The 27,640-nt window shown below is 43.1% G+C and overlaps 1 long non-coding RNA gene across 3 annotated transcripts; it reads right to left on the bottom strand.

Moving 5' to 3' along the window:
• Positions 1–1,116: 1,116 nt before the first annotated feature.
• On the bottom strand, positions 1,117–25,884 carry LOC116583892. 3 transcript variants are annotated; one of them, XR_004282958.1, is made up of 3 exons: positions 25,808–25,884; positions 8,197–8,299; positions 1,117–1,218 (listed from the first exon to the last, which is right to left on the bottom strand). It is a non-coding gene; the product is annotated as an uncharacterized LOC116583892 (long non-coding RNA). The 3 variants fall into 3 exon arrangements; XR_004282957.1 differs by lacking the exon at positions 25,808–25,884 and adding an exon at positions 24,659–24,915; XR_004282959.1 differs by lacking the exons at positions 1,117–1,218; positions 25,808–25,884 and adding exons at positions 7,586–7,618; positions 24,659–24,915.
• Positions 25,885–27,640: the final 1,756 nt, after the last annotated feature.

Genomic DNA, 27,640 nt, shown 5'->3' with positions numbered 1-27,640 from the left:
ATCATTTGATCTCACTCATATGTGGAATTCAAGAAACAAATCGGGAGATCATAGAGGAAGGGAGGAAAAAAATAAAATAAGACAAAATCAGAGAGGGAGATAAACTGTAAGAGACTCTTAATTCTAGGAAACACACTGAGGGTTGCTGGAGGGGAGGAGGGGTAACTGGGTGATGGACATTAAGGAGGGCACGTGATGTGATGAACACTGGGTATTAGATAAGACTGATGAATCACTGATCTCTACCTCTGAAACTAATAATACATTATATATTAATTGTATTTAAATAAAATACTAAAATAAGAGAAGCTCTTGCTAGAAGGCTCCAGAAGTGTTGCCTGTAATAGTAACAAAATAACAAGTCTACCAAAGAAGCATAGACAATGACCGCTAGTTTATGGCATTATGGAATGCTACATAGTCCTGAAAAAGCATGAATACATTTACATGTATCTATTTTTTTTGTATCTTTTTTTAAAAAAAGATTTTATGTATTTATTTGACACACACAGAGAGATCACAAGTAGGCAGAGCAGCAGGCAGAGAGAGAGGGGGGAAGCAGGTTCTCTGCTCAGCAGAGAGCCTGATGCGGGGTTCGATCCCAGGATCCTAAGACCATGACCTGAGCCGAAGGCAGAGGCTTAACCCATTGAGTCACCCAGGAGCCCCTACATGTATCTTTTGGATAGATCCCAAACACTTAATATTGATTAAAAAAAAAAAAACAAGTTACAAAAGGATTCATGCAGTATGACAGTTACATGAAGGGTAAAAAAAAAAAAAAATAGGAGGGGGCAAAATTAAGTAATACATAGGTGATCAAACTATAAAGACAGTCCAGGAAATTATTAACACATAATTTGAGACAGTGGCTCCCTTGGGACCAGAAGAGATGAGGCTGAGTCGAGAGAAGCAGAGAAAAGCAGATGGGAGCTTCCGAGTTACTGGAATTTTTCTATTTCCTAAATTCTTGTGCTGAGCACACAGGAGTTCCTTTCCTTCTCACACTTTAAATTGTATATCTATAAACAATATACATATGAATGTATGCTTTACTAGAAATATAATTTTTTAAAAAGCATCGCTCCTGTTGATTTAAAGTTATGCAGTGCTTTATTCCACGGATTTGTTTATGTATTAGGGATGGAGCGGGCAGATCTTGGTTTTGTAGGAAAAGGTGCCCTCTTCTGGCGATATGTCCAATGTTGTGAACGATGTCTGAAAAAAACTTGCAGACTTTTTAAAATACCAGAAACTCATAAAATGACATGACTAAGAGGTACTCTTTCAGTTGTTTTATGCCTATTCTTAGTCAGGCTGAAGTCATTTATTTTTAGAAGTCTCTAGGGAAGCATTTTTTTCTATTTTCGTTTAATAATACGACTTAGTTTAGTTTTTAAAATCCTCCTTTCCTTTATATCTTAATTTCTACTTCTTTATCAGTCTATGAAGTCCCTTACACCCTTTTCTTGGAAGACTTAAGGTACAAGTCTGGAAGTGTTTAGCTTGAGATGCCTCCCGTGGTCTGTAATCACTCCAACAGGTGGGAAAGACGGAGTTTCTTGTCACCGGCAACAGCTTATTTATTCCTGCAAGTATTTCAGAATTTGATTCAAAGAGGAAGAATCTATTCAGATCTAAAATCTTGTGGGGACTGCCCTGGCTTGCCCAAATATCTAGCATAGGTCTCCCTTTACTATATAACACCACACTACGGTTTCTGAAAAGGATCTGAACAAAAATTACTGTTTGGTCACTAATTACCAAAAATACACTTGAAGTTGTAGCTTTAGTGAATTGGAACTAATAAATCCATTTTTTTTGACCCAGCCACTATAATTTAGTTATATTTGTTCCTTTGTTAACTCACCAAATAAAGTTATTTATGACTACTGTCATCTTAACCTTAAATCATAGTATTTTTTCTCCCAGATCATCTTAGACCACTAGTGTATGAGAATCTTTGTAAAGAATTCCTTTTTTGAACATTATATGTTAGTTTGAAAAAATTGTGACACATTTCTTAATTTCTTATCTTTCCTTTCTTTCATGGCTATCATAAACGGAATTTCTATGAAGGGTTTTATTGGCTATAAACTTGTTTTCCAGCAAAACATATTAACTGAGTAAAAAAGTGGTTGCGCTGCTTTTGAATATGTGTACTATATTTATTATGTATGGAAGAAAGAAAAACAGACAAGAGGAATTAGAATCCTATAGATTAAGGTTTATATTTTTAAAAAATATATATTTTATTTATTTACTTGACAGACAGAGACCACAAGTAGGCAGAGAGGCAGGAGCAGGCTCCCTGCAGAGGAGGGGCTGATGCGGGGCTTGATCCCAGGACCCTGACATCTTGACCTGAGTCAAAGGCAGAGGCTTTAACCCACTGAGCCACCCAGGTGCCCCTTTGTTGATTAGCTTGTCTGTTGCCCCCTCTCTAGGACAAATGCCTTCATCTGAGTAAATGGGAATTCTAAAGTGTTCATTTGATTGGTCCCAAACCACACAGTTTTAGTAATTCAGTTAACCTTTTAACCAGTTTCAAATGGACTTAAGTAGCAGATTGGTCTTTATCTTAATGGACTGTGTTACTTAGTGGGCAATTGGCCTGCCCAGTCTTCTACCATGGGGTAGCTGGGAGGCAGTGTTGTATAGTGGAAAGAGCTTCTAAGTCTGAGAGACAGAGCAGGGAGCAGGCTCTCACCACTGGGTGGCAGATAGTGGGGAAAATTGCTACGGGTTAAAAAGGGAATAATAACATATACCCTAGAGGGTTGTCACAGGGCTTTAAAGAGACGTGTAGTGCTTGAAACACAGTAGATCTTCAATTAATAGAAGTTGCCCTCATTACTAGGTATATATTTTTATCAGCTGTGTACTTATTATTATTAGCCATGTATTTATGTATTAGCTGTTTGCTTTTTATTAGTGGTATTTTTAATGCTTATGTGTGTTTTTCGTCTGAAATCCATCTCTGTAATTACTAGTTATGTGCTTTAATTCTCTGTATTTTACCACAGTCTGTAGCAGAGTGATACATTATATTTAATTCTTTGTTGCCTTAGTTTCCTTATTTGTACTAGGAAGGAGAAATTGAACCAAATAGTTTAAAAATCCCTCTTAACCCCTAACTTTCCATGTGCTTACCAGTTGCTATTTTGAAGCCTCAAATCCCTGCTTTTCAGAGGGTTTTCAGGTCAGAATGGTCTACATTAGCTTCCCACAATAATTCACTCCTCTAAATGCGTAATGAAAAATTTTGGTTGGAAGGGCCCTGGCTGGCTCAGTTGGTAGAGCATGGGACTTTTGATCTGGGAGTGAGTTCAAGCCCCACGATGGGTGTGGAACCCATTAAAAAATAATTAGATTGAAAATCATTGTCAGGAGTTTAAAAAAATGATGATGGGTTACATCACTGTTTCATAAATACTATCAGGCAAGCAGAAGAATAGAGAGAAAAATTCACTTGGATCCGTACTTCATATTATTTACCGAAGTCAACTTCAAGGGGACCTAGAAGTTCAATATTTAATACCAATCTATTAAAGACACACACACAAAAAGTCCTTGGAAAAAATGGAATGCCAGATTTAATCCAGCTGCAGAGGAGAGATAAATCTCTGATGCTTCACAAGTATTGGCTAAGGTCAGAGATGCAATATGGGAAGTCAGACTAACATTTGCGGGCACACTAACTGTACTGAAATGATTATTGAAAGAAACTAACATGATAGAGGAAACGAACATCAGATAATAGCTTTACTGTTCAAATACAGCAGGCACATCAATGGAAAAAGCAACAGGTGGGGTCCATCTAGGAGGCACTGAAGGTGACCCCGAGCAAGAGTGCATCATCTCATGGAAAGTGTCCACGAGCTGATGGAAAGAAGGCATACAAAGTAAGGTCGCAAAAATTAGCGAAAATAATAATGTTCAACCAAGCCTGAGCTACATGGTCACCATGAGGAGACAAAATGTGCTTTCTCACTACAGAAGAGTTACATCTTAAGATTTAGTTTACATCTTAGAGATTGAGTTTCCAATATGTAGCAGGCTCTTTAAAAACTACCCATACCCACATACTCTGGTTTCTCTTAAGATCGCATAAATCTTTCGCCTTTTACTAAAAACTACTCGTACCCTCTAACCCCTTAATTCTATTTTGAAAATATACCCTAAGGAAATAAACATAGAGGGAAAAACAGTGATAAAAGCACAAGTATTGGGGCGCATGGGTGGCTCAGTGGGTTAAGCCTCTGCCTTTGGCTTGGGTCATGGTCTCAGGGTCCTGGGATTGAGCCCCACATCCGGTGAGCAACCAGGGAGCCCGCTTTCCCCCCTCTCTCTGCCTGCCTCTCTGCCTACTTGTGATCTCTGTCTGTCAAATAAATAAATAAAATCTTTTAAAAAGGGGCTTCTCCATTTAGAGTACAAAGTAAATAGAAAGGGAAAGAGAGTTTATTTTACCACAAAGAAAAAAATATGGAACCTGTGTATACATGTGTATGCATATGTATGTATGTACATATATGTATGTATGTGTGTACTTAGTATACATAATATTATACATCCATTGATATGTTCTCTAGGCAGCAAAAGTTAATGTGGTCTGTGTGAAGTGTAAGTACTTGGAATTGTTTGTATGAAAATAATGTGAAAAGGAGAAGCACCAGATCGTAATTATATACTTAGTGCCGCTGAACCCATTCATGTGATGGTTATTCAGCTGAGTTTAGGTCTCATGGTGTCTGTTTCCTCCACGAATCAGATGACTGAGTTGTTTGTTGAAAGCACTTGGGAATGTGGAGGGCAGGAGATGAGGGAGGCGGAAACCAGAGAAGGCTGTCTAAGAACTGAAGTGGCTGCTTTGGGGCATGGGATAAAGAACAAGTATTCTTGGAAGGACTGATGGCTGAAGTTAAGGATCATGACTTTGTTGCAGTCTGAAGTGTGATTTTTTTTTTTTTCCCCCTGGCAGTGATCCCAAGTCAGAACGTGGGAGCAAAAAATGGGGACAGAGTCAATAAATAGAAGTTAAGAGTTTACAGAGAGGTGAAAAGAATGACAATGGAATGGGTGAGTTGAAGTATCGGTCAATACATTGGTCATTTCATCAAAAGTAGCGGAAGTGCAACATTGACTTAAGTAAGTAATGAACAGCTCATAGATGAAAGGGAAGGTTAGAGACTCAGGCTTAAAAAACAGGTGTGAACCAAGGGAGGTCAGACAGCTTACACAGGAAGGAATGACCAGGGCTTCCTGCTGGAATGGCTACCACTGTTGGCAAGGTGGCCCACTGCACCTGGGCGCTTCCTTCCCTCTATATCTGGATCCACCTTGCCCAGATTCTGCAGCCATGAATACATACTCAACTAGCATTTGTCCTCTGTAGTCAAGAGTTGACCTCAGGTGGGAGCATCCAACTGGCTAACCCTTGGTCATGTGTCCAATCTCTGCTTCTAGGAGGAAGGGAGAAGGGTCTGGCCCCTTCAAGCTTCCACTCTGGAAAAGAGTCTCTACCTTCCAGCAGATTCTCACCATGGGAATCCCCTCGCCCATGAAGAAGGGGGTTTAGATCCTGAATAGGAAAAAAAAAAACAACAAAACACTCCCCTGTTATTCACTGTTGTGAAAGAGTGGTTGAGTATTGGACCTTTGGTTCTGGGATGAGAGGAAAAGATGGTAGTTGAAAAAATTTGGAGAAAAGGGAGATAATGGGACTGGAGATTTTGAAGATGTTTGAGTGTCAGGAATGAGAGTGCTGGGAAGATAGGAGGCTGTCAGTAGGACATTGGGGTTAAAAGTAAAAGGACGAGCTCGCAGGATTTCTAGGCATGGATACTATGCAGTTATACATCAAAGCCAACTGAAAGAAAATGTGGAATGGGGAACTGGGGCAGGACTGGGACAGAGGTGATGCAAGTGTGACAGGCCTGTCCCAGCTCATAGCAGAGAGGGCAGCTCTTAACACATAAGTCAATGAATGTCGAATAGGTTTTTCCTTCTGCGGAGTTTTCTAATATTTCTGACTTATTTAAAAAAAAAAAAAAAGAAAATTGTGGTTACTATCTGCCCTGATAATGACTTAATCTGATTTTCTCCCTGACTTACAAGGACCTAAATCCCAGCCTTACTAGATTTTTGCTTCATTAACTAGGTGTTCTCATTGCTTCATGTGTATAGATACAGGCTAAACATTTTCAGTACATCTGTAGGCTCTCTGGTTTAAAGGGTCTGTTGGGCTGGGTTAGATATTATTGTGGACCCCTTGCCTGTCTGCCCTTAGAGTCATTCTCTGCCTTCTCCCTATCTGCTCTTTACTTCCCGGACCTACATTTCTCAGGGTCCCTCATCTACTGGCTTCTTGATAAGGTCAGCTAAAGGCCTAAAGGCAGATTTAGGGCCAGGAAGTGGAGAGAAGCCAGAGTACTTCTCTCTGTGGGTCTGTGCATGCCTCCCTTCAGTCTTCCTTCTCCCTGGCCCCTTCTCTTCCTCTCTTCCTCTCTCTCTCCCTCCTGGCACCATGTTTCTCTCTCTGGTGAAGTCTTTTGACTTCACCTCCTGTCCCTTAGCCCCCTCTCTCCTTCTGGGCACCTCCCACCGGAAGGCCCCAGCTTGGGGACTCTGATGATACATTTTGTTCTACTGACCCTCTTGTCCTGGGGGTGGTAGAGACTTCCCACGTCTCCAATATCTGGGTGGTCTCACTGTCTCTATTTGGCTTCTCAAGTCCTTTTTATACATTTTTTAAAAATTTAAATTTAAATTAAATTAAATTTAAATTAAATTTTAAGTTTTTATAAATTTTCATAAATTTACCATTGGAAATTCTCCTTGCTTGAAAGCCCTAAAGTGTTTTCTGTTTGGACAGGATCCTGACTGATCTAATATTCATAGAGAAAGCAAAATATTGTGAAATTTACTTCATCTTCAGGTGAAGTCTAAAGCCATCAGACTCAGACAGAGCTTCCTGTCCCCTGAGAACACTTCTGTTCAAATGGGGAGTAATATCCCGAAGCCAGAGAACCTAACCATGCATCAAATCCTTTCTCTTTCCATTTCCCAACCATACGATGGACTGCTAGCAAATGGAATATGGATGGGATTTATATCTACTTTTCCGGGCCAGGCCAGAAAAATCTTCCTGCTCTTTCTCTCCCCCTTTCTGCTGACTGGACTTTAACATTTGGGGCAACTCCAGGAGTCGATTTTGAAGCCATCAGATCCTCCCCCTGTCTGGCCCCTTGACTGTGGGGCAGACCCTTTTCACACAGAGCTCTGCGGATTGGATTTAAGATGAGTGAGAGGTCAACCCTTCTGGATAGCCCCTGAGATCCGGGAGTTTGTTATAGCCTTTAATGCTACATGAACTAATGTTTAACATAAGAGAATTTTCTATTTGGGAGGATAGTGGTTAAGAATGGAGGTAGATGGGGACTCCTGGGTGGCTCAGTTGGTTAAGCATCTGCCTTCTGCCTTCGGCTTGGGTTGCTATCCCGGGTTCCTGAGATCGAGCCCCAGGGCAGGTTCCCGGCTCCATGGGGAGGCTGCTCCTTGCTGCCCCTCTGCTGCTCCCCCTGCTTGTGCTTTCTCTCACTTTCTCTCTTGCTCTCTGTCAAATGAATGAATAAAATCTTAAAAAAAAAAAAATGGAGATAGATGGTCTTGGAATCCTGCTTGGCCACTTACAGGCTGTCTGACTTGGAGTAAGTCACTAGTGCTCAGTTTCGTCTGCTGTGAAATGGGCCTAATAACAATCCTGTCCCAATGTGGTAAGGAATCACTATGGGTAATGTCTATACACGCCATTCCATGTGTAATTACCGTATTATACTGCATTATATGAATTAGTAGAGTAATTAGTGAGAAGAACTGTTAGCTTTTTTTGTTATTAGCCAACTAGAAAATGGAATCGATTTTAAAAGTAATTTTCCTTGCCCTAGGTGTGTAACTCTTAGGTCAATTTACATAATCTTCGGACACACGGATGTGATTAAATACCCTCTTTAGCTAAATGGAATTTCATTATGTAATCAGTCACATGACCGATGAACTTTTTCCTGGTGTTGTCATTACATTTTTCCACTGCAGTGGCTGGAAAATAATGTGGCTGATACTGTCTTCCTAGAAAACATCAATGGGTCATTGAAAGGGTATATAGGAAGAGGATTTTATAAACCAGAGCCTCACCCGATCTCCTGGTCTGGACTGATGACTCCTTCCTTTGAACCCTCACCACACACTGGACGCTCTGTGACATTTTCTTGTTGTTCAGCTTGCCTGCTCTATCCGCCTACAGGAAAAAGATGAAAGAGAGTTTAGGCAGGATGTTTCCAAGTCAAGGAGAGCCCCAGGGGGTAATGAGACACTCCCACTCTGCCTCAGGGGGAAGCCACTGTGGGCCCTGGGCCTGCCAGAGCCAGTGGGATGGGTCAGTCACTGGAATCTGCCGCCATCTGGGGCTTGGGGAGAAGGCAGCTTCTCTCTAGCTGCAGCTGGAAGGGAGTGCAGCCCCTGTCAAGCCACGGCATGGCCCATGGAGCCAGGGCCAATAAAAAAGCAAAACAAAACTTTACTCTTGTCTCCCCCACCCTTTTCCTACTGTACCTCCCGTTGACTAAGCCTATCTGAGCCAGGGAGCAAAGGAGCCTAGTCGTAAAAAGGTCCATAAAAGTCAGCCCGCAGGGGTGCTGGGCAGGGTAGAGTGTGGATCTCCAGGTGCAAAGAAGATTCAGTCCCTGGCCCCGTAAGACTGTGAGCTTCTTATGAGAAATCTTATTGCCTTTACACCCTTAGTGCTCAGCAAAGGACACTTTAACAGATGTTAGTTGAACACAGAAATATGGAGAACAAAGATGCTTGCATTTATTTGTTTATTTGTTTATTTATTTATTTATTTTTTGAGAGAGAGAGAGAGAGAGCATGCAAGGGGTAGGGGAGGGACAGAGGGAGAGGGAGAGAGAGAATCCCAAGCAGGTTCCACACCCAGCATGGAACCCCACATGGGGCTTGATCTCACAACCCTGAGGTTGTGACCCCAGCTGAAATCAAGAGTCAGATGCTCAGTGGACTGAGCCACCCAGGCGCCCAAAAGACGCTTGCATTTAAATGTGAGGAAAAACACATCAGGCTTTCATATTCTTAATTTGCCCTGGGGACAATGAAACTCCCTCCTGGAAATGAAGGGTCGAGCTGAAAGGGCCGGTCAGTTCTTCACGAGCGCATGGCACCCCTGTCCTTAAGAGCCATCCTTCCTCATGCGCTGGCACTTGCTGTCCTCCCTTGAGGTCACTCCTTGCCTGTGGTCACCGCGTCCTCTGGCGTAGGTCAGCCTTGCGAGGCTGTGGTACTGATTCTGAAGCCCTTCACCAGGTCAAGGGCTTTCGCCAATGCCCAAGTGGCTGGAACTCCTCATCCTACATTTCCTTGACCTTTTATCCTCGCTAGCTCTTTCGCTGTAGCAAAATCGGCATTTTAAAAAATATTTTATTTTAGGGGCGCCTGGGTGGCTCAGTGGGTTAAACCGCTGCCTTCGGCTCAGGTCATGATCTCAGGGTGCTGGGATCGAGTCCCGCATCGGGCTCTCTGCTCAGCGGGGAGCCTGCTTCCCTCTGTCTCTCTCTGCCTGCCTCTCCATCTACTTGTGATTTCTCTCTGTCAAATAAATAAATAAAATCTTTAAAAAAATTTTTTATTTTATTTATTTATTTGAGAGAGAGGGAGAGTAGGAGCAGGGGCATTAGGAGGGGGCAGAGGGAGAGGGAGAAGCAGGCTCCCCGCTCAGTGGGAGCTCGATGGGGGGGGTCCCAGGGGCCGTAGCAGGGATGTACTCTAGACTCTGTCTTACTTCTTTCCTTAGTGGGGTACTGTTTCATATGATGTCTTGGTTTGTTTTTTCCACTTTGGTTTCAGAAAAATAGTTTAAACACAAATAGTGCATAATAATAGGATATGCATTTCCTGGCAAAAGAAAAACTTTTTAAGGAAGTTATAAACCCTCAGACCTTATGAATAGTAGACATAGTTTTATTATGGAACTTAGAGGAAAGAAGTATTGTAAATTGAGCTGTTTTGGAGCAAACACTTTGTCTGAGGACCAAGGATTCATCTAAAAGGAAATTAGACAATAGGTATATGGAAAATATGTTCCTGTCGCTTTTCCGATTGGTGAAGTTGTTCTGTTTGCTTTGAATGAAGACTGTTTAAAGAAACATTAGAAACAGAAATTTGGTCAGAAGGGAATCACCTATTACCTCCAGGTATGTGCAGGCTTAAAATTCAGATAAATAGATTTTTTTAAAGCATTACTTTTTAACAAGCATCACTAATCATTAAGCTCATTTGCATTTTCTACTTAGAGCATTTCATTGAAGGTCACGGACCAAGTTTCTTTTTGGTCATGACTTAGTCACATGAACTTTGGCCAAGTTTACCTATGACTTTTTTTTAAAGATTTTATTAATTTATTTGAGAGAGAGAAAAGCATGCATGTGTGAGGGAAGGGGCAGAGGGGGAGGGAGAAGCAGACTTAGGGCTCCATGCCAGGACCCCAAGATCATGACCTGAGCCGCAGTTGGATGCTCAACTCACTGGGCTACTCAGGTGCTCCTACCTATGGCTTTTATTGTAGGAAAAAAGGTCTCAGGGAGACAAGATGCTTTTCTTTTGCCTCATTATGGCCAAATTAGGAGTCTGAGGATATAAAATAGGGTATCCTTGTTGTGGTAAGCATACACATCTGTGATCTATATTTTATTCATGAATTCACCATTTATTGGATTGTTTTTTAATCAGGCTCTAGAATAGTCTGGTATTTCAGGGTTTTAATAAAAGGTGAGACATGGTCCATCCCTCCAAAAAGCTTTTGCAGTTGGAGAGAAACCAAATGTTGAATAACTCTACAGACCTAAATATGGCAGCCTTCGCAAGGAACATTTAAGTGCGATCTGAGTGGAAGAGAGAATATACATTTAGAATTCTGAAGGAAGAGAGCTGATTGATGATAATTCAGGGAAGCTTCTAGAAAGGAGAAGGAGATGAGATTGGTAGAATTTGAAATAACAAGGTTCAGGGGAGGAAATGATGGGAGGGAAGATTCCTAGAGAATTGTTACAGACCCCCACCCCCCCACACCAACTTGATTTCTCCGGCAAGCATGGAATTGGTAACTACTTCGCCCCATGGAAACAACTTCACCTGTGGTAGCACAATGGCGAACCCTCTGTTGCAGACCAAGCAATTATATGCACCAGTTGGCTTGTCTGTAGACTTCCCTAGGTGAAATGCTCAGGGCGTGATGAAGGGGAAAAAGCCGGATAAATGATTCCACTTTAGCAAGGATGTTAAGGGATAGTTTTGCTTCAACACTAAGAAGCAGAAACATAATACAAAAGAAGGTAGGGCAAGAAAATCAATATTGGCAAGTGATTCTAAATATCCGGTTATTGCCACTGGATTATAAAAATGTATTTATTACATTAGGATACAATAGGTATAACCAGAGGCACTGACAACATATAATAAAAGAAATAAATTAAAAATACATCAATACATCTAGGAATTAAACTCTTTCTCTCTTTTAAGTTTTACTAGTCCTTGCATTTGACTGGGGTTTCTCAACATCAGTGCTATTGAGATTCGGGACAGGATAATTCCCTGATGTTCAGGGCTGTCCTGTGCTATTCTAGCTGTCTAACAACATCTCTGTTCTTTACCTATTGGATGTCAATAGCATTCCTCCCCACCCCCTAGTGTGACAACCAAAAATGTCTGCATACCTTGACAAATGACATCTGGAGGGCAAAAATCACTCCTCCTGAGAACCACTAATTTAGATAAAAATTTTTTTGAATCGTACATAGGTTTAACAAAGGATTAAACATGTGGTTGGTAGAGTATGGGGTTAGCACAGTGAGAAAAGAAAAAAATAAAGACAGTTAAAAACATTTATTCAAGGAATTATGCTCTCATTTATTCCTAGAAGTCTTGACTCTTTCTGGTACAAAACACACAATATTATTTCCGAAAAAAGCCACCGGCAGTCTTGAGCTCTCCAAACCAAGGTTTGGATGTTCTTGGCGCTGACCTCTGCTGGCTGAGTGCAGGAACCTTGTGGGCCTAGTCTGGGACAGACACTCACGCTTTTTTTTTTTTTTTTTTTTAAAGATTTTATTTATCCACTTAACAGAGAGAGAGAGAGATCACAAGTAGGCAGAGAGGCAGGCAGAGAGAGAGGGGGAAGCAGGCTCCCTGCTGAGCAGGGAGCCCGATGTGGGGCTTGATCCCAGGACCCCGGGATCACAACCTGAGCTGAAAGCAGAAGCTTTAACCCACTGAGCCACCCAGGCGCCCTGAGATACTCATGCTTTTATCTGATGAGTATTTCATGACTTACCAACCTCAGGGCAGGGGCTAAGGTGAAGCTGGTTGGGGCAGATGGCCTCTCCCCAGCGTTTACAACTTTCTCTCCAAGCGGATGAGCAAGGAGCGCCTGGCTGACTCAGCAGAGCGTATGACGCTTGATCTTGGGGTCATGAGCTCCAGCCCCATATGGGGCATAGAGATTACTTAAGAAAATAATAAATAATAATAAATAAATAAAGCGACTGTGCAAGATATGGGGAACACGCCAGGTGACTAAGCTCCATGGAAATGACCTTCCCTGTGTGGAGAGAACAAACCAAATTGTTCAGCTTTTGATGGGCGGTGCTCTCCAGACAGACGGGCTCAACACGGGGTTCGATTCTCGCTACTAGGCAGAATTACCTCATCGATACTGGCAATGTTCTCTTCTCGATCTCTAGGGATGTAAGCATTGGTGGCCTTTTAGGAAATGCATTATATTTTATGTATGAAGGTGGAGGATATTTTAATCTGAATATTTGGCATCAGAGTTCCATTTAGGGAGAGCTGATGTTGGAAAAACAAACATTTGATGGATACATGGAATGAAGGAAGAGGTGTTTGTTGCATTTTAAGTGAAAAGCGTGATCATGTTTACCAATGCTTTCTGTGAAGCAAAGGGATGATTCTGCTTTGCCTTTTGGAGGAGAGAGAGAAATAAAAGGGACAGGGGAAGGGACAAATAGAAAGGAGGAGGGATAAGCAAGCTGGGAAAAGGTTGTACAGTTTTCACCCTCCCTAGTTCCCCAAAGTAACAATCTCCTCTCTTGTGAGGGATCTATGAGCCTGCAGGTCATATGAAACCAGACTCCTGGTGGCTTAAATAAATGGGAGTTCATTTAAAATCAGAGATACGTAATTCTTGGCGTGGATTCAGTTGCTCGGTGATAACAGCGGGGATCCACACGCTTTCTCTATTTCCACGTTATCATCCTTATCCTGTTGCCTTTTTGCTCCTGCTTACCAGGTGTGGTCTCAGTGAGCTGCTGTGGGCTCACACATTGAGTTGGTATTTAAGGCAGAAAGAAGGACAAAGAGGGGAAAAGCTACCAATGATGGCCATGTTCTTCTTCTTAAGATTTTATTTATTTATCTGACAGACAGAGATCACAAGTAGGCAGAGAGCCAGGGGAAAGCAGGCTCCCCACCCGGCAGAAAGCCCGATGTGGGGCTCGACCCCAGGACCCATGAGATCATGACCCGCGCTGAAGGCAGAGGCTCCAACCCACTGAGCCACCCAGGCGCCCCTGGCCACGTTCTTCTTTTAAAAAAGTGAAATCTTTCGTGGAAGCTCTTACTACTTACACGTGGCCTCCCTGAGCTCAAGGGGCGAAAGGAAATAATGAGCCTTTATATCCTCGTTAACAGAGGCAGGCAAAGGGGAAGGCGTGGTGCTGGGCCCGCCGAGCTCCAGCATTTGCCTCTGCTGAACTCGTGAAGGTCCGCTGTGTGGAAGGAGGAGGCGAGTTTCACCCTGGGAACTGATCCGGTGTGAACAAAAGCAGTCATGAGAGAATCCGAGGTCACAAAGCAAAGAAGATCAGGTGAATGCAGCCTTCCAGAAGAAGCGGAAATCTCGGCGAGAGCCCGCAGGTTGTGGATTTGAGGGGCGGGGCAATCGCAACAATTCGATCTCATGACTGATGTCTGAGTTGTATTAGCCCCTCGTGACTCACCAGTTCCTACTGATTATTCTTCTCTCCGGTCTTCACATTTGCCGCTTTCACACAGTCTCTTCTTTAAGGTCAAATCTAATGTCTTGCATGCCATTCTGGAACTTTCCATCACTTGCCTTGTTTCTCCGCCTTCACTTTTTCTCTTTCTAGTTCATGTTTTTGTGGCTTGTTGTTTATCTAGCTGTTGCTCAATACCTATAAAAACTAAAATATTGCTTTCAGGGAGAAATAGGATAATAAATAAATGGCGAGAAGATGGGCTGTCTTACATGGTGGTGAGAAATTGGTAACGGAAACATTCATCCTAAAGCTGGGGTGGAGATGTCCCCTCGTTTACTGCTGAGAGCTCCATCTTCAAACACAGTGGTCCTCCCCCAGAGCTCTCTAGCCCCCTGTCAGAGAGGCACAGAGCTCCTTTAGGTTCCCAGGTACCAAGAAAGCCCACGCCAATAATTTCTGGTGCCAATTATCTGCAAAGCTCAAATAGATAGGTCACACCTCTCCATAACAAGCAACAGAAATATAATTATCATAAAACAAGCCTTGAACAATATCTATAAATAGGAAATGTGTTATAGAATATTTATCTTGGGAAAATGCTTAAAATATCTTGTTAAATGGGAGAAGTGGGCTCCAAATCAGGATGCATACACTGAGTTTTCTCAAATACAGAGCAAGAGACATGAAAGCTTTGCATTACACGTTCATCTTGGGCACGAAGTTTAGAATTTAATCTCCAGGAAGGTGTGTCTCCATGATCATGTTTAATCTACATAATAGCCAATCTATTAATATGTATCAAGGTTACAGTTGCTTAATATTAAAATATAACAGAGTAGAAACTTCCAGTAAGCAGGCCAACTTTAGAATTTTCCACGTACCCCCCCCCCCCCAACCAGGTTATTTTAAGATACTGCTTTTCTTTCTTTCTTTAGTCTAGCTGAGCCATTCTCTGACTTCAGTATGGCTAAGAAGCATTTTCCAGGCTTGGAAACATAAAACCGAGTACATTCTTAATTTATGAGTGATTTGAGGGCAGCTCGGGGATAATTTGCAAGTTTCCCCCCTTTTAAAGCTGACTTTAGAGGTAAAGCTTGAATCACTTGCTAGTCAGCATATCGACATTATAAAAGAAAATTTAAATGGATATCCTGTATATGAGAAAGTTGGCAGCATGATTTTTGATAATGGGGTTATTAAAAAAGCTCTTACTCTGTTTTCATCTGTATTTTCTAATTTTTCCAAGATGAAGCTGTAGTACTTTCCTAATAAAAAAAATGTTATTTTAAAATAATCAAATGATCAAAGTTCACCAACAGTCCCCCCCCCCCCTTGGCTTTTTTGGCAGCCTGAAGTTAAAGCCTATCACAAAAGCTGCCAGGATGATTCTAGAAGCTAACCCCACCCTCACCCAGAGCCAAGCCCCACAGATCTATCTCTTACTTCAAGACAGGTACAGGCAAATGCCTTCCCATGGGGTTATTTCCAACAGGGTGACAGACCCAGAGATAAATCAATCCAGCCATAGGTAGTGACAAACAAGTCAACTCTCTAACAGAGTGGCCTGCAACGCTAGACAACACCCTGACCCCCTTTGTTCCGTGGCTTGGAGATGATCAGCTTTGTGATTTCTTTGTGTGTGCTCCTAGTTTTTGCTAACCACGCAGTATTGCTGTGGTCACAGAGGTAAGAATTCTGAATTTTCCCATGCTTAATTGATTGTTGAGAGCATACTTTGTGCAAAAGAATTTGGTTTAGATTTATCATGCTGAGCATTTAAGTCAAATTAGTAGCACGGCCCTTTACAAAGTATGTGCAGACTCAACCAGTTTAGCTACTCTGTGCTGTTCAGCTTTATGCAAACATGTTTTGTGTTTCTCAGATTTTTTTTTTTTTCCTCCCAGGACCTCGAGGGTGGAGATCCAGAATGTTCTTTCTCTGTGCTTGCAAAATCTTGGCCCATATGCTCAAAAGCGGCAGGCAATATTGAAAAGGAATAAAAAAATACTCACAAAGCATCCTCCCGAAAAGACCTTTGTGGCGCTCAGTTTTATTGGAGGTAGAGAGCTCTACGTGTCTAGTAGGAAACAATGAAGCTCAGTGGACCACCCAGCGGCACTCTCTTCCCAGGAAATTGCTGTGGTTTCCAGCCCAGGCCTTTTCAGCTTTTTACCTGTGGCTCAGATTAGACAGCTTTGAAGCAGCCATAAAATGACCTACAAAGGCAGTTTGCAGATGCCACTGAGAGAGGGGACACGGTAGGAAGCAGGTCACTTATTTTTATATCCTTATTGGCCTTTGTCGCCCCTTTCATGCTCATTCTCCTCCTGAGCCATCATAAAATTGTGGGGAGGAGCAAAAGCTCATCACCTTAAGATCTAGATGCGAAGTGGCGGAGGGATTGAAGTTACTGTTTTTCTTTTTCAAAGGAAAATAAAAGCAAACGGGTAATTTGGGTATGTGAGGGATGGCGGACACATCAAAGAGCCCTGTAAAGCTGTTGCGTTTATAGGAGCGTCGGTCGAAATGCCTGGGCGTTCGTGCAGGTTTTTGTTTTGATTTGTTTTAGTTCAGCCCGACAAATAATCTTCCCTCCGTACGTGATCTCACCACGTTTGCATCGTGCAAAATCCTTCTTGGAGCAGGAGCTGGCTTCTCCATTGGCAGGACCGAGGGAAGGCTGCCAGGGACAAAGAAGTTCTTGGGGACCCAGGAGATGGTGTAGGTAGCACATTTTTGGGGTCACACATGAAGGTCATGAAGAACCACCACACATTCTGCCCTGGCTTGAAATAAACCTTTTTGCATACCTGAATCCCCTAACCAGCTTGCTGAAAGGCTTTCATTCATCATGAAGCTTCCATGGGAGGTACTTTGAGAAAAGGGTAGAACGGAGGGTCTTTGGGGTCAGCTCTCTCTTCTCTGGCAGCAGTGATTGCTTAGAAAATTCTGAAATCACTGTATTCATTTGGGCTCATGGCTCTTCATATATATTTTAATGTAAGACAGTTTCTCTCAAATGGAGGTCAGTCACAATTTTCTTCATAAGCATTGTATTTCACTATGGTTCCACCTTTAGGCCTTTGAGAAGAGTGGGTGATTTTAAGTTGTTCTTAGGAGACTGGTCTTTCCTGTCTTGTCAGAGCCCGTTATCACTTCTCACATGAATTGCAAACAAGATGGCGACCAGGATGGTTGGAACCCTTTCACATGGGTCACTGAATGTCCACTGTAGGCTGAGGCACTTCTGTAGGATGTGATGGCCGGCAGCAATGAACCACAGTTCAACCAGCCAATCAACACATATTTAGCACTGGGCCAAGCATGGTGCTCAGCATCATGGGAGTAGACAGAGGTGCTGGTATGGTGTGTATTCTTGGGGGAAGGGGGAGGGGTTAATATTTAATAAGTGCTCACCATATAGTTGGCACTCTGCTAGCCATTCGAGAAATACAAAAACAGATAGAAAGCATGGTTGTTGTCCCAGGGAGCATACAGTCAAATTTCAGAGTAAAGGGCGCACGCACACACATACACACACACACATGCACACCATATGTCATATATCCTTTTTGCAGCAAACAAAACGTAATGATACTGGCATTATTATGATCCCTGTCATATAGCTGTGGAGGTGAGGAAGATAAGCCACAGATTTCAACCTAGGCAGTTTCACCACTGACCCTGTGCAATTAATCCTATAGACGGCATCACGCATTCCGCATATGCACAGAAGTAGTTACGAAACAAAATTGGAGTCAAGTAGCCTTCACTTTCGGAATTCTTGCTATCCCACATCAGAAACTGATTAGGGGAGTGTGTGTGTGTATGTGTGTTTGTGTGTGTTTATCTCCCTCTACCCAGAGTTGCCACGTAAGTGCTCACCACTCAATATCAGAAACAATGTTTAGAGAGGAAGTGATCCTTGTATATTGAGGCATATACCAAAAGCAACAGGAGGTGGTCGTTGAAATAACACCTCAAGGGTAAATAGAAGTTAGCCCGAAGATGAAGGAGAAAGGCCCAAACGGTGGAGGTGCACAGGTGAGGCTTAAGCACTTGTATTCAGAACAAGAAGGCTGGAAAGACTGGACACAGAGAGGGGCCAGAGAGGAAGCTAGCCAGGGAGACAGTGGCGAGGTTGTTCAAAGCACTGACTGGATTTTGTGGTGTAGACGATGGTATGTCACTGGTAATTTTATTTTGTTTTATTTATTTATTTTTAAAAATATTTTATTTATTTATTTGACAGGCAGAGATCACAAGAAGGCAGAGAGGCAGGAAGGGATGGGAGAAAGTAGGCTCCCTGCTGAGCAGAGAGCCTGATGCGGGGCTCGATCCCAGGACCCTGGGATCATGACCCGAGCCAAATGCAGAGCTTTAACCCACTGAGCCGGAGGTGGAGGTGCACAGGTGAGGTGCCCCAATCACCGGTAATTTTAACCATGCAAGTGACATTATTAGATTTGTGAATGCAAAAGATTCTGCAGTTTCAGTCTTTCCAAAGATTTGCTGTTAAGTGGCTTCTGCATGCTTGGGAATACTTTTGTGGAAGGAATGGTATTGCTAGTGGCAAATCGTGAAAGTCTAGTTGTGGAATTTTTTTTTTTTTTTGCTAGGTAGCAATGTTGGTCTTAAAACCATTAGAGAAAGCCACAGGGGACAATGGGTCCCCACGGGGACACAGGCCCAAATAGAGATAATATATATGCAGTGACCTGTACAGTATAAAATTCCTTGTTGGTTTATCCCTCTGCATGAAATAGTTAAATTGGAAAACTATGTTTTGTTTGTAAATGGTAGAGGCATTATCTACATTTATATTGGGCTCTGAGTTCTTAAAAAAAACATGGCAGTTTACTTCTTCAAGGCCAATGGGAGAACTTGCTGCTTTGAATCCCTCTGACTTTGGTTTCTGATCTCAACTTATTTTTCCATAGCTTCACCTGGTTAGGTCAGGCCCACTCAGGGCCTCTCCCATTTGAATAACTCAAAATCAATTGATTAGGGACCTTAATCACAGCTGTAAAGTCCCTTTTCCTCTGCCATAGAAAATGACCTAATCACAAGAGTGGTAGCTTATGAAGTGGCAATCTTGGAGATGATCTTAAAATTTTGTCCATCATAGGGGCGCCTGGGTGGCTCAGTGGGTTAAAGCCTCTGCCTTCGGCTCAGGTCATGATCCCAGGGTCCTGGGATCGAGCCCCACATCGGGCTCTCTGCTTAGTGGGGAGCCTGCTTCCTCCTCTCTCACTCTCTGTCTGCCTCTCTGCTTACTTGTGATCTGTCAAATAAATAAATAAAATCTTTAAAAATTTTGTCCATCATAGGTATCCTCAAAAAAGGAAGCTAACCTCTCAGAAGCTATCCTTGGACGCCTCTGTTTACCCCTGCTGAATGTTTTCCTCCTCCCAGACACCACTACTCATGGACGCAAGCTTGTTGACCCTAATCTGATAGAGCTTGCATTTCCAGGGTTGCTCTCCCATGAAAGTAGGTGTAGGTGGGAACACCTTGAAAACGAGTTGCTATTTATTTAGGCTATAGTGGTAGTGACTGTTACGGAAGCCAAGGAAGCCACGGACTGCTTCCTTTCCCTTTGGATGCAGAACCAGGCTACACTATCCAGGCTCCCCCTTGGATGTGGTCCGGTAACTACCCTCCCATACAATCCTCCACTCTCTTGGTGTCGTGCCATCTAGGAAGTTAGGAATCAGAGGACTCTCCTGCTCCAGGGGATGGCGAAGACACAAGGATGAAGGAGCCCGGGTCCTGAGTGATTGATTGCCTGGAAGACAGTCCCATAGTAGGGCTTCCTGGCCAGGAACACCGCATTTTCATGAGTGAAAGCGAACTCTTTCTGCCAAGCATGACTGTCGCAACAGTTAATGTCCCCTGATGGATTTCATCCTGCCTGTGGCCCCGGAGCTTCTCCACATGATACTTAGAGGAGTATCATTAATCTGGTGGTGTTACTTTTGTTGCTTGTCTTTATTATTTTATCTTATTTTATTTTTAAAAGATTTTATTAATTTATTTCAGAGAGAGTGACAGAGAGCACCAGCATAAGTAGGGGAGGGGGCAGAGGGAGAAGCAGACTCCCCGCTGAGCAGAGCACCTGATACGGGGCTCGATCCCAGAACACTGGGATCATGACCTGAGCCAAAGGCAGATGCTTAGCTGCCTGAGCCACCCAGGCTCCCCACGATCTCTTTGTGTTTTTTAAACATAAAAATATAATCCATGTCCTGTGACTACCAGAACACACAAGAGAATATTTATTATATTGGGGGAATGAAATAGTATTCAACTTTTTTTTTTTTTTGATCATATAAGCTATTGAAGTTTTAGGACAATGTTTGTGTAGATCTACTTGTAAAAGGAAAATAATTTTTTTCTTGCTAGCTGAAGTATTCTCTTGACATCGGTAAGTTAGAAATCCAATTGGTTTTCCCTTTATTAATCTGATTGATTTATATAATCATTGCCCCAGACTAAAGCCCGAGTATACTGAGAGGCTACCTAATGAAAACCAAGAGATCAAGTTTTTGCTGCTTGTCAAGTTGGTCCCTATACTTATAAGTTTACCTTCTTAAATTTCTTTCTAGGGAACAATGATGTCATTGCTTAGAATTTAGCTGTTTCTGGGAACTCACTATGTGATTTTAATGATCTTAGTATAGGACATTTTGTTTTGTGCATTGAACTAAAAGAATCAATACTACTTCCAATTTATTTAATAAAACAGCTTGATATTTAGCATTCAAACATTTTGAAAACTTAAGATAACATTTCATGGGCTTTATTGATTCATTTCACTCAAGGTAGGACTATCTGTGGTCTGAGTTAGCTTAATCCTTCAGGAATAAATTGTTAGAAAAAAGATAAGGTAAGAAAAAGCAACAAAAAATGATACAGTGAATAGAACAACAACACTGGAATTATAATTTAGGTAATGAAAGAAGGATGACCCAAGGCAAGAATAATGAACAGGAGCGAAACCAAATAAGACATACGCGAGCTGGAAAAAAAAAAAAAATCAATACAGACACATTTTGTAACTTACAGGCTTAAGAAAAAAAGGGAGAATAAGATAAAAACTTAACTTTAGGCTAATGAAGTCAAGAAATATTAACTGAAGAATGTGAGTAAGAAGAGAAAGAGATGCCAAGTATGCTAAATGTTTAAGAAAAAGAAGGAAATCCTGTAACTTGGGACAACGTGGATACAACTGAAAGGCATTGTGCTGACACAGAGAGACACAGAGAGACAAATACCTCAAGGTGTCGCTGTCATGTGGAATCCCAAGAAAGGAAGAAAGAAAAAAAGAAAGAAAGAAAGGTAGGTTAAAATAATCTCAGAAACAGAATAGAAAGGGAAACTAGGGAAAAGTCGGTCAAAGGGTTCAAACTTTCAGTTGTCAAATGAATAAGGCACAAGGATTGAAGGTAAAATACAGGACGATAGTTGGTAAGACTGTAGTGTATAACTGAAATTTGCGGAGAAGTTCAATGTTTTCACCAAAAAAAAAAAAAAAGGTGGGGTGATGTGTTAATCACCTCGAGGGAGGGAGTCCTTCCACATCCCGTTGTGGTTTTAACATCTTACAGTTTTATTTAATGATGCCTCCGGAAAGCGGGGTGGGGAGAAAAAAAGCTGAAAAGAAGCTTTAAAATCTCACAGCGCTGGCTTCACATTCCAATTCTACTTTCATCTAGGCTGTGGCCTCGGACTAATTAATTATTTACCACTCGGAGTTCAAGTGTGCCCGACTGTCCTATGAAAATTATAACACCTCCCAAGACGCCAGCAAAGCTGGATTTCTCAAGCATTTCCAGTCTCCAGTGCTGTACCCAAGTCAGCCTCTCTCCCGCCCGGCCACTCCTCTCCTCCCGTGGCCAGTAAGGGGCGGCTGGGCAGGGGCGGCTCAGCCACTCTCTATTTCCAGGCTGTCCGCAGGTAGGTGTGGTCACGTGACTACGTTCTGGCCTGTGGAATGTGCGTGGACACCACGTGGGCCACTCTGGGATCTATGGGCTAAGACGCTGGATGTGTCACTTCAATGGGTCTGCCCGGCCTTGACCATGTGGATGAGACTGAGTCCCCAAGACCCTGAATGACCGGAGCAGAGCATCTAACAAGCTCAAATACCCTCCTCACACTAGTGGCTCCATGGGCAAGCAACAAATTTCCATCCTCTCTCAACTCCTGCTGCTCTCCTTTGTGACAAGATCCTAGTCCTGTCCTAGCAAATACCACCCCATTTAGACAAACACGTCTCTCCTTCCCCCTCATGCATTTATTCCCCTGTTGACTCCGGTGGAAAAATCACTGCAGATTCTGGATATTTCCACCCTTCAAGAAAATGGAGTCAGATGACTTTATTGAAAGTTCTAGAAAAACTGGATATTTTTACCAGATATAAAAGGACCTTATTTAATTTTTCCCCTACAAGCTCCCCACTCCAAAAAAATATATGATACCTCCCTTACTGTGTTAAAATATAGTCTAGGGGTGCCTGGGTGGCTCAGTGGGTTAAAACCTCTGCCTTTGGCTCAGGTCATGATCTCAGGGTCCTGGAATCGAGTCTGCTTCCTCCTCTCTCTCTGCCTGCCTCTCTGCCTACTTGTGATCTCTGTCTGCCAAATAAATAAATAAAATCTAAATATATATATATATATATATATATAGTCTATTAGTAGAAAGTTGAGGTACAGGAAAGCCAGTAGATCAGGAGTTGATGGTCATTGAAAAGATAATTTGTTACTGTTCTCAAGAGGAGAGGGACTGGGGCCACACAGGAAAGCGCTGGGGTCTCGATCAGGAAGCAGAAGGAGAGGGGAAACATGGGCAAGAGTCTTTATCCTTGTTACTGTAGGAATGAATGGGTGAAGAGAAGCAAACTGTCTTAATTATTGGGTAGTTTGAGTAATTTCAGCGGGCTGTGTATAAGTAAGAGCTGTCCATAGTTGTCTGGTACCTGACATTGTGAGCACTAGGGTGGATGGATGGTGGTTTGGAGGGTGAGATAGTTGGGGTGTGGATTCTGTATCAGTTGGTTTGTATTTGAAGAGCACACCAGCGGGTGAGTTGTTTATTTTCTCTAGCAACTGACAAACCCTGGGAAGAGCAGTCACTCTAGGTCAGAGAGCCCCAGATACCAAAGCATCAGGATACAGAAAATCAAAGATGTGCTTAATACACTCACCCCTTCCCACAGCTTTGAAAATCTCTTTGACTGGAAAATAGTAGGGCTTCAATAAATGCTAAATATCATTTTTAAAAAGATTTTATTTATTTATTTGACAGACAGAGATTACAAGTAGGCAGAGAGGCAGGCAGAGAGAGAGAGAGAGAGAGAGGAAGCAGGCTTCCTGCCAAGCAGAGTGCCTGATGTGGGGCTCGATCCCAGGACCCTGGGATCATGACCTGAGCTGAAGGCAGAGGCTTTAACCCACTGAGCCACTCAGGCGCCCCTACATATCATTTTTATTGCACACCAATTGTGCTTTAGCATGCAAACATATGAAAAATCGTTCCTATCCTCAAACATTTAATAATCAAGTTGCATAGATAATATATAAATGCAAAAGGTAACATAAGGCAGTGTAAGTACCCACGGAATAATATAAGCAATGAGGAGAAGGGAGGTTCTGCAGACCCCAGAGGACTCTGGGGTAGGATGGTTTAAGTAGTGTGGGGAAGAGCTCAGATGGGCCTCTTGAAGGCAGAGTGGGATTTTAATAAGGAGAGTTAAGGTGGAAGAACATTGCCCAGAATATAGGGTCCAAGAGACCGTGTCCAGCTTACTCATCACTGTTGCCACCAGCACCCAGCACAGTGCCTGGTACAAGACGGACAGTCTGTAAATCCTGGTTGGATGAAAATAAGTTCTGGGTCTTGGAAGAAGGACTTGAATGAAACTGATCTGAATAATGAAGCAATGTGTTTGGAAAGGTAGGTTGGGACCCTGTATTATCTCCAAGAAACAGACCCCACGTGCAATGAAATGTGCAAGCATTCTAGGAAGGGAAGCACCCAAGACAAAATGAAGAGGGATCCAGGCAAGGCTAGGTGAGCCAGCAGACCCTGAGTAAAGGAGAGAGACAAAAGGAAAGTTGGGGTAGAAGCATCTAGATTGCTGCATAGTTTTTCAAAGACCATCAAGGAGCCCTTGAGTGAAAGTTCCTGTCAGATATTTGGGAAATTGCCCAAGATCAGATATCAAAGTCAGGACTAGAACTCAGATCTCCTTTGTCCTCAGCTCAGTGAGCTTTCCTTTTTTTTGATGAATAAATAAAACTTGTAGGAGGTCAAATGGCTTTCCCAGAATTGAAGGAGAATTTTGGGTTCAACCTGTTCCGAGTTCAGTGATAGAGCATAAAACTTCCTGGAAAATTACGTAAAAAAGATAACCTGTTTGCCATATGCTTGCTGGGAATAGGTCCAGGTTGGCACCTAGAAAACCACTTGATGAATGCCAATGCCAAATTCCTGCTTTGAATTTGCAACTACCCTTCAGCAAGGAGAAACTGTGTCACATAATAGAAAAAGTACTGGACAAGGTCACTTACCAGATGAGCAACTTTCCTGGGCTCCTTTACTCGTGGATGAGATGTATGCACGAGTCCACCCAACCCAATGCCTGAGGGGGGGTTCTAAGAATACAGATAGGTGTGAATGTTGTGGCTTCAGTCATGGAGGGCAAGGAAAATGGTTGCTCTTGGAGGGGTGGGGGTGGTGTCAGGATGACTTCTTCAGATTGTGCTGAAGGTGTGGTGAGAACATCACATTTGTTAAATACCTTTCCTGTATCTGACTCTGTGGTGGGCTCTGGGAATAAAATGATGAGTAAGACACGGTACCTGGGACCTTGAGGAGCCCCTAGTCTACTGAGAAGACCCAGCGGGAAGTAATGTTGGATGAGGGATAGGAGAGGAAGAGGGCTTCGTGGGGTGTCCTGTGGAATGCTGGGTGCACCACATAATCTCACAGTTGGTTTCTTCAAATGAAATACTGCTCAGGGGTATTGCGAATGTGAGAAATAATACCGAGAAGCTGACCAGACCAGCATCTGGAACAAAAGTGTTCTTCTCAGCATGGCTTGCTGTTGTAACTAGTAGGACGGGGTAAGAGATTATTGAGTCCAAGTGTTTCTAGGTTGTCCCTTGCCCATCCCCCATCCCTGCTCTAGACAGAGACCGCCTTCTTGGGCTGCTCGCTCGTGGGCTTCTACGGGTGTGAGACACTCTTGAGGGTGAGGCTAAAGATGAGGATATAGAATTGAAAATAGGTGAAGAGGAATTCGGGGTACAAACTTCCAGTTATAAAGTAAGTCACAGGGATGATGACACAGCATTGGGAACATAGTCCACAATACTGTAATAACGCTGTAGGGTGACGGGGCTGACTGTCCTGATCGTGGTGAGCACTGAGTAATGCTGAGAATCGTCACATCACCACGTGGTACCCTGGAAATTAATACAACATTGCGCGTCCACTATACTTCAATGAAAAAACAACAACTAGGTGATAGGCAATGACAGGCATAGAGGAGAGGCCAAGTAGACCCAACAGGGCACTGAGTGAGAGAGGAGGGGTGGTGAGAGAAAAAAAAAAATGGCTCCCGGGGCCAGGAGAGGACCGGGTCAGGAGGGTGGATGGGAATGGGGCTGTGGGGTAAGGGAATTGGGGGGGATTGGAGGATGGAGAAATACATGTACCTGGAGACTTTGAACGAGACCCTTATCCCTTCATTTTTGAGAGATAAAGAATAAAGATTTCCTTTTTGCATGTCTTTGGCTGCCTCTGCCTCTTTAATTATGATGTCATAGAAAGACTGAACCACAAGGGTTTGGCATTCTAAAGGCTCCCATTACACACTTAGAAAATTGGAATGCATTCTGGCGACAGAGGTATTTACAAAGTGCCGTGGGGTTCAAGGCAGGAGCAATTCTTTCTCATGAATGGGTCAGAGACAAGGAAGCGTTTCACCTGTTTGAGGGCTGGCTTTGATTCTTCTTGCACGAATGGCTTTGGTAAAATCACTTAAACTCTCCGAGCCTCGACTTCCTCATCTCTAAATGAAGGATGATTTTTAAAAATACCCCCTTTAAAGGCTTTGCATGAGGAATGAAGGAGATAATTGAATGTATAAAGTGAAGAGGCAGTTGAGGGTTCTAATTGAGAGCACGGGTTATGAGGCTAGACACATGTGGTTTGAGTTTGGACTCCCGTGCCTCGGATAAGCAGGAGGATATCCGTGGGACCCAGTGGTCAGCGCATGGAGAGTGTTCGCAGAATGCCCGTCCCAGGACACAGCTCAGGCTTTGCTACATTCTCTTCACAAATCTTGAAGCACTGTGCAAATAGCTATTATAATTCTGTAATTCCAACGAAGGCCTAACAGCACCAAACCGAAGAGGCGAAAATGTGCAAGGCGAGGGGATGAGGTAACATTTCAGTTTCCTGTTGCAGTTGTTGTGACAAGTCATGAACAGCACAAATTTTGGCATTTATGGAGTTTAGAAGTCTGGAATCCAACCCGCTGGGCTGTCTTCTTCTGGAAATTTGAGCGCAAAATGCTTCCTTGTCTTTGTCTGCTGCTAGAGTCTGACTCCATTCCTGGGGTCAGAGTCCCCTTCGTCCATCTTCAAAGATGGCCGCCGAGCGTCTTCTCTCTCCTTGGGCCCTGGCTTCTGTGCTTGCCCCTGGACTGACCTCGACGCTGCTGCCTCCCTCCTCTAAGGACACTCGTGATGACACTGGGCCCACCTGGACAATTCCTGCTGCTCATCTTAAGATCCTTAACATACCAAAACTTGAAAATTGAGAAAGTTCACTTCAGGTAGTGAATTAACGACAGGAGAGTTTGAAACGCAATGCAGGCGAGCGGTGACAGGACAGATTGAGGCAGGAGCCCAGTCCCGTGTCCCCCAACAGCTGAGGTGGGCTAACTGCCTCCTTCCTGTGGCTCTCAATTCCCATTCTCACTGCAGTGTGTCTGTCCTTGTCCGCTCTCTCCCCTCTGCCTCTCCTTCCTCTCTGTGCCTGGGAGCAGCATGAGACCTGGTGTCAGGCAGACTTGAGTTTTGAATTTTGGCTCAATCACTCTCCAACTTCCTGAACCGGGTCCAATCATTTAACCTTTCTGAACCTGAAATGCCTTATGTATTGGAACAGGTGTCATGTTCGCAGAAGGGAGTGGGTTGCAAAACATAACATGAAATCACTTTTTGGATACTGGATTCAAATCAAGGCTATTTTGGGTTTTTGAGCTCAGCCCACCTTCTTTGCTTCTTGCCCTAGTCCCTTTTCATCTACTGTCTCATGTCCTCACCGTGACCTTGTGAGGCAGACTTATCTATTTCCTTTTGATGGTGAAAATAAATCTGTTTCTTAGTCCGCTGGCCACACTCCTGATGGTCAGGATATGGGATTTCCCCCACGCCAAGCAATTGTCCAACTCCCTGGTATCAACCGGGCGTCTTATAAATTCTGACGCTAACTACTCAGAGCTGGGGCACACCCCGCAAGTCGAGAACCCAGTTTCACAA

This window comes from Mustela erminea, chromosome 2 (assembly GCF_009829155.1).
Source record: "Mustela erminea isolate mMusErm1 chromosome 2, mMusErm1.Pri, whole genome shotgun sequence".
Classification (NCBI taxonomy): domain Eukaryota; kingdom Metazoa; phylum Chordata; class Mammalia; order Carnivora; family Mustelidae; genus Mustela; species Mustela erminea.
This window is presented reverse-complemented; position numbering and strand designations above follow the sequence as displayed.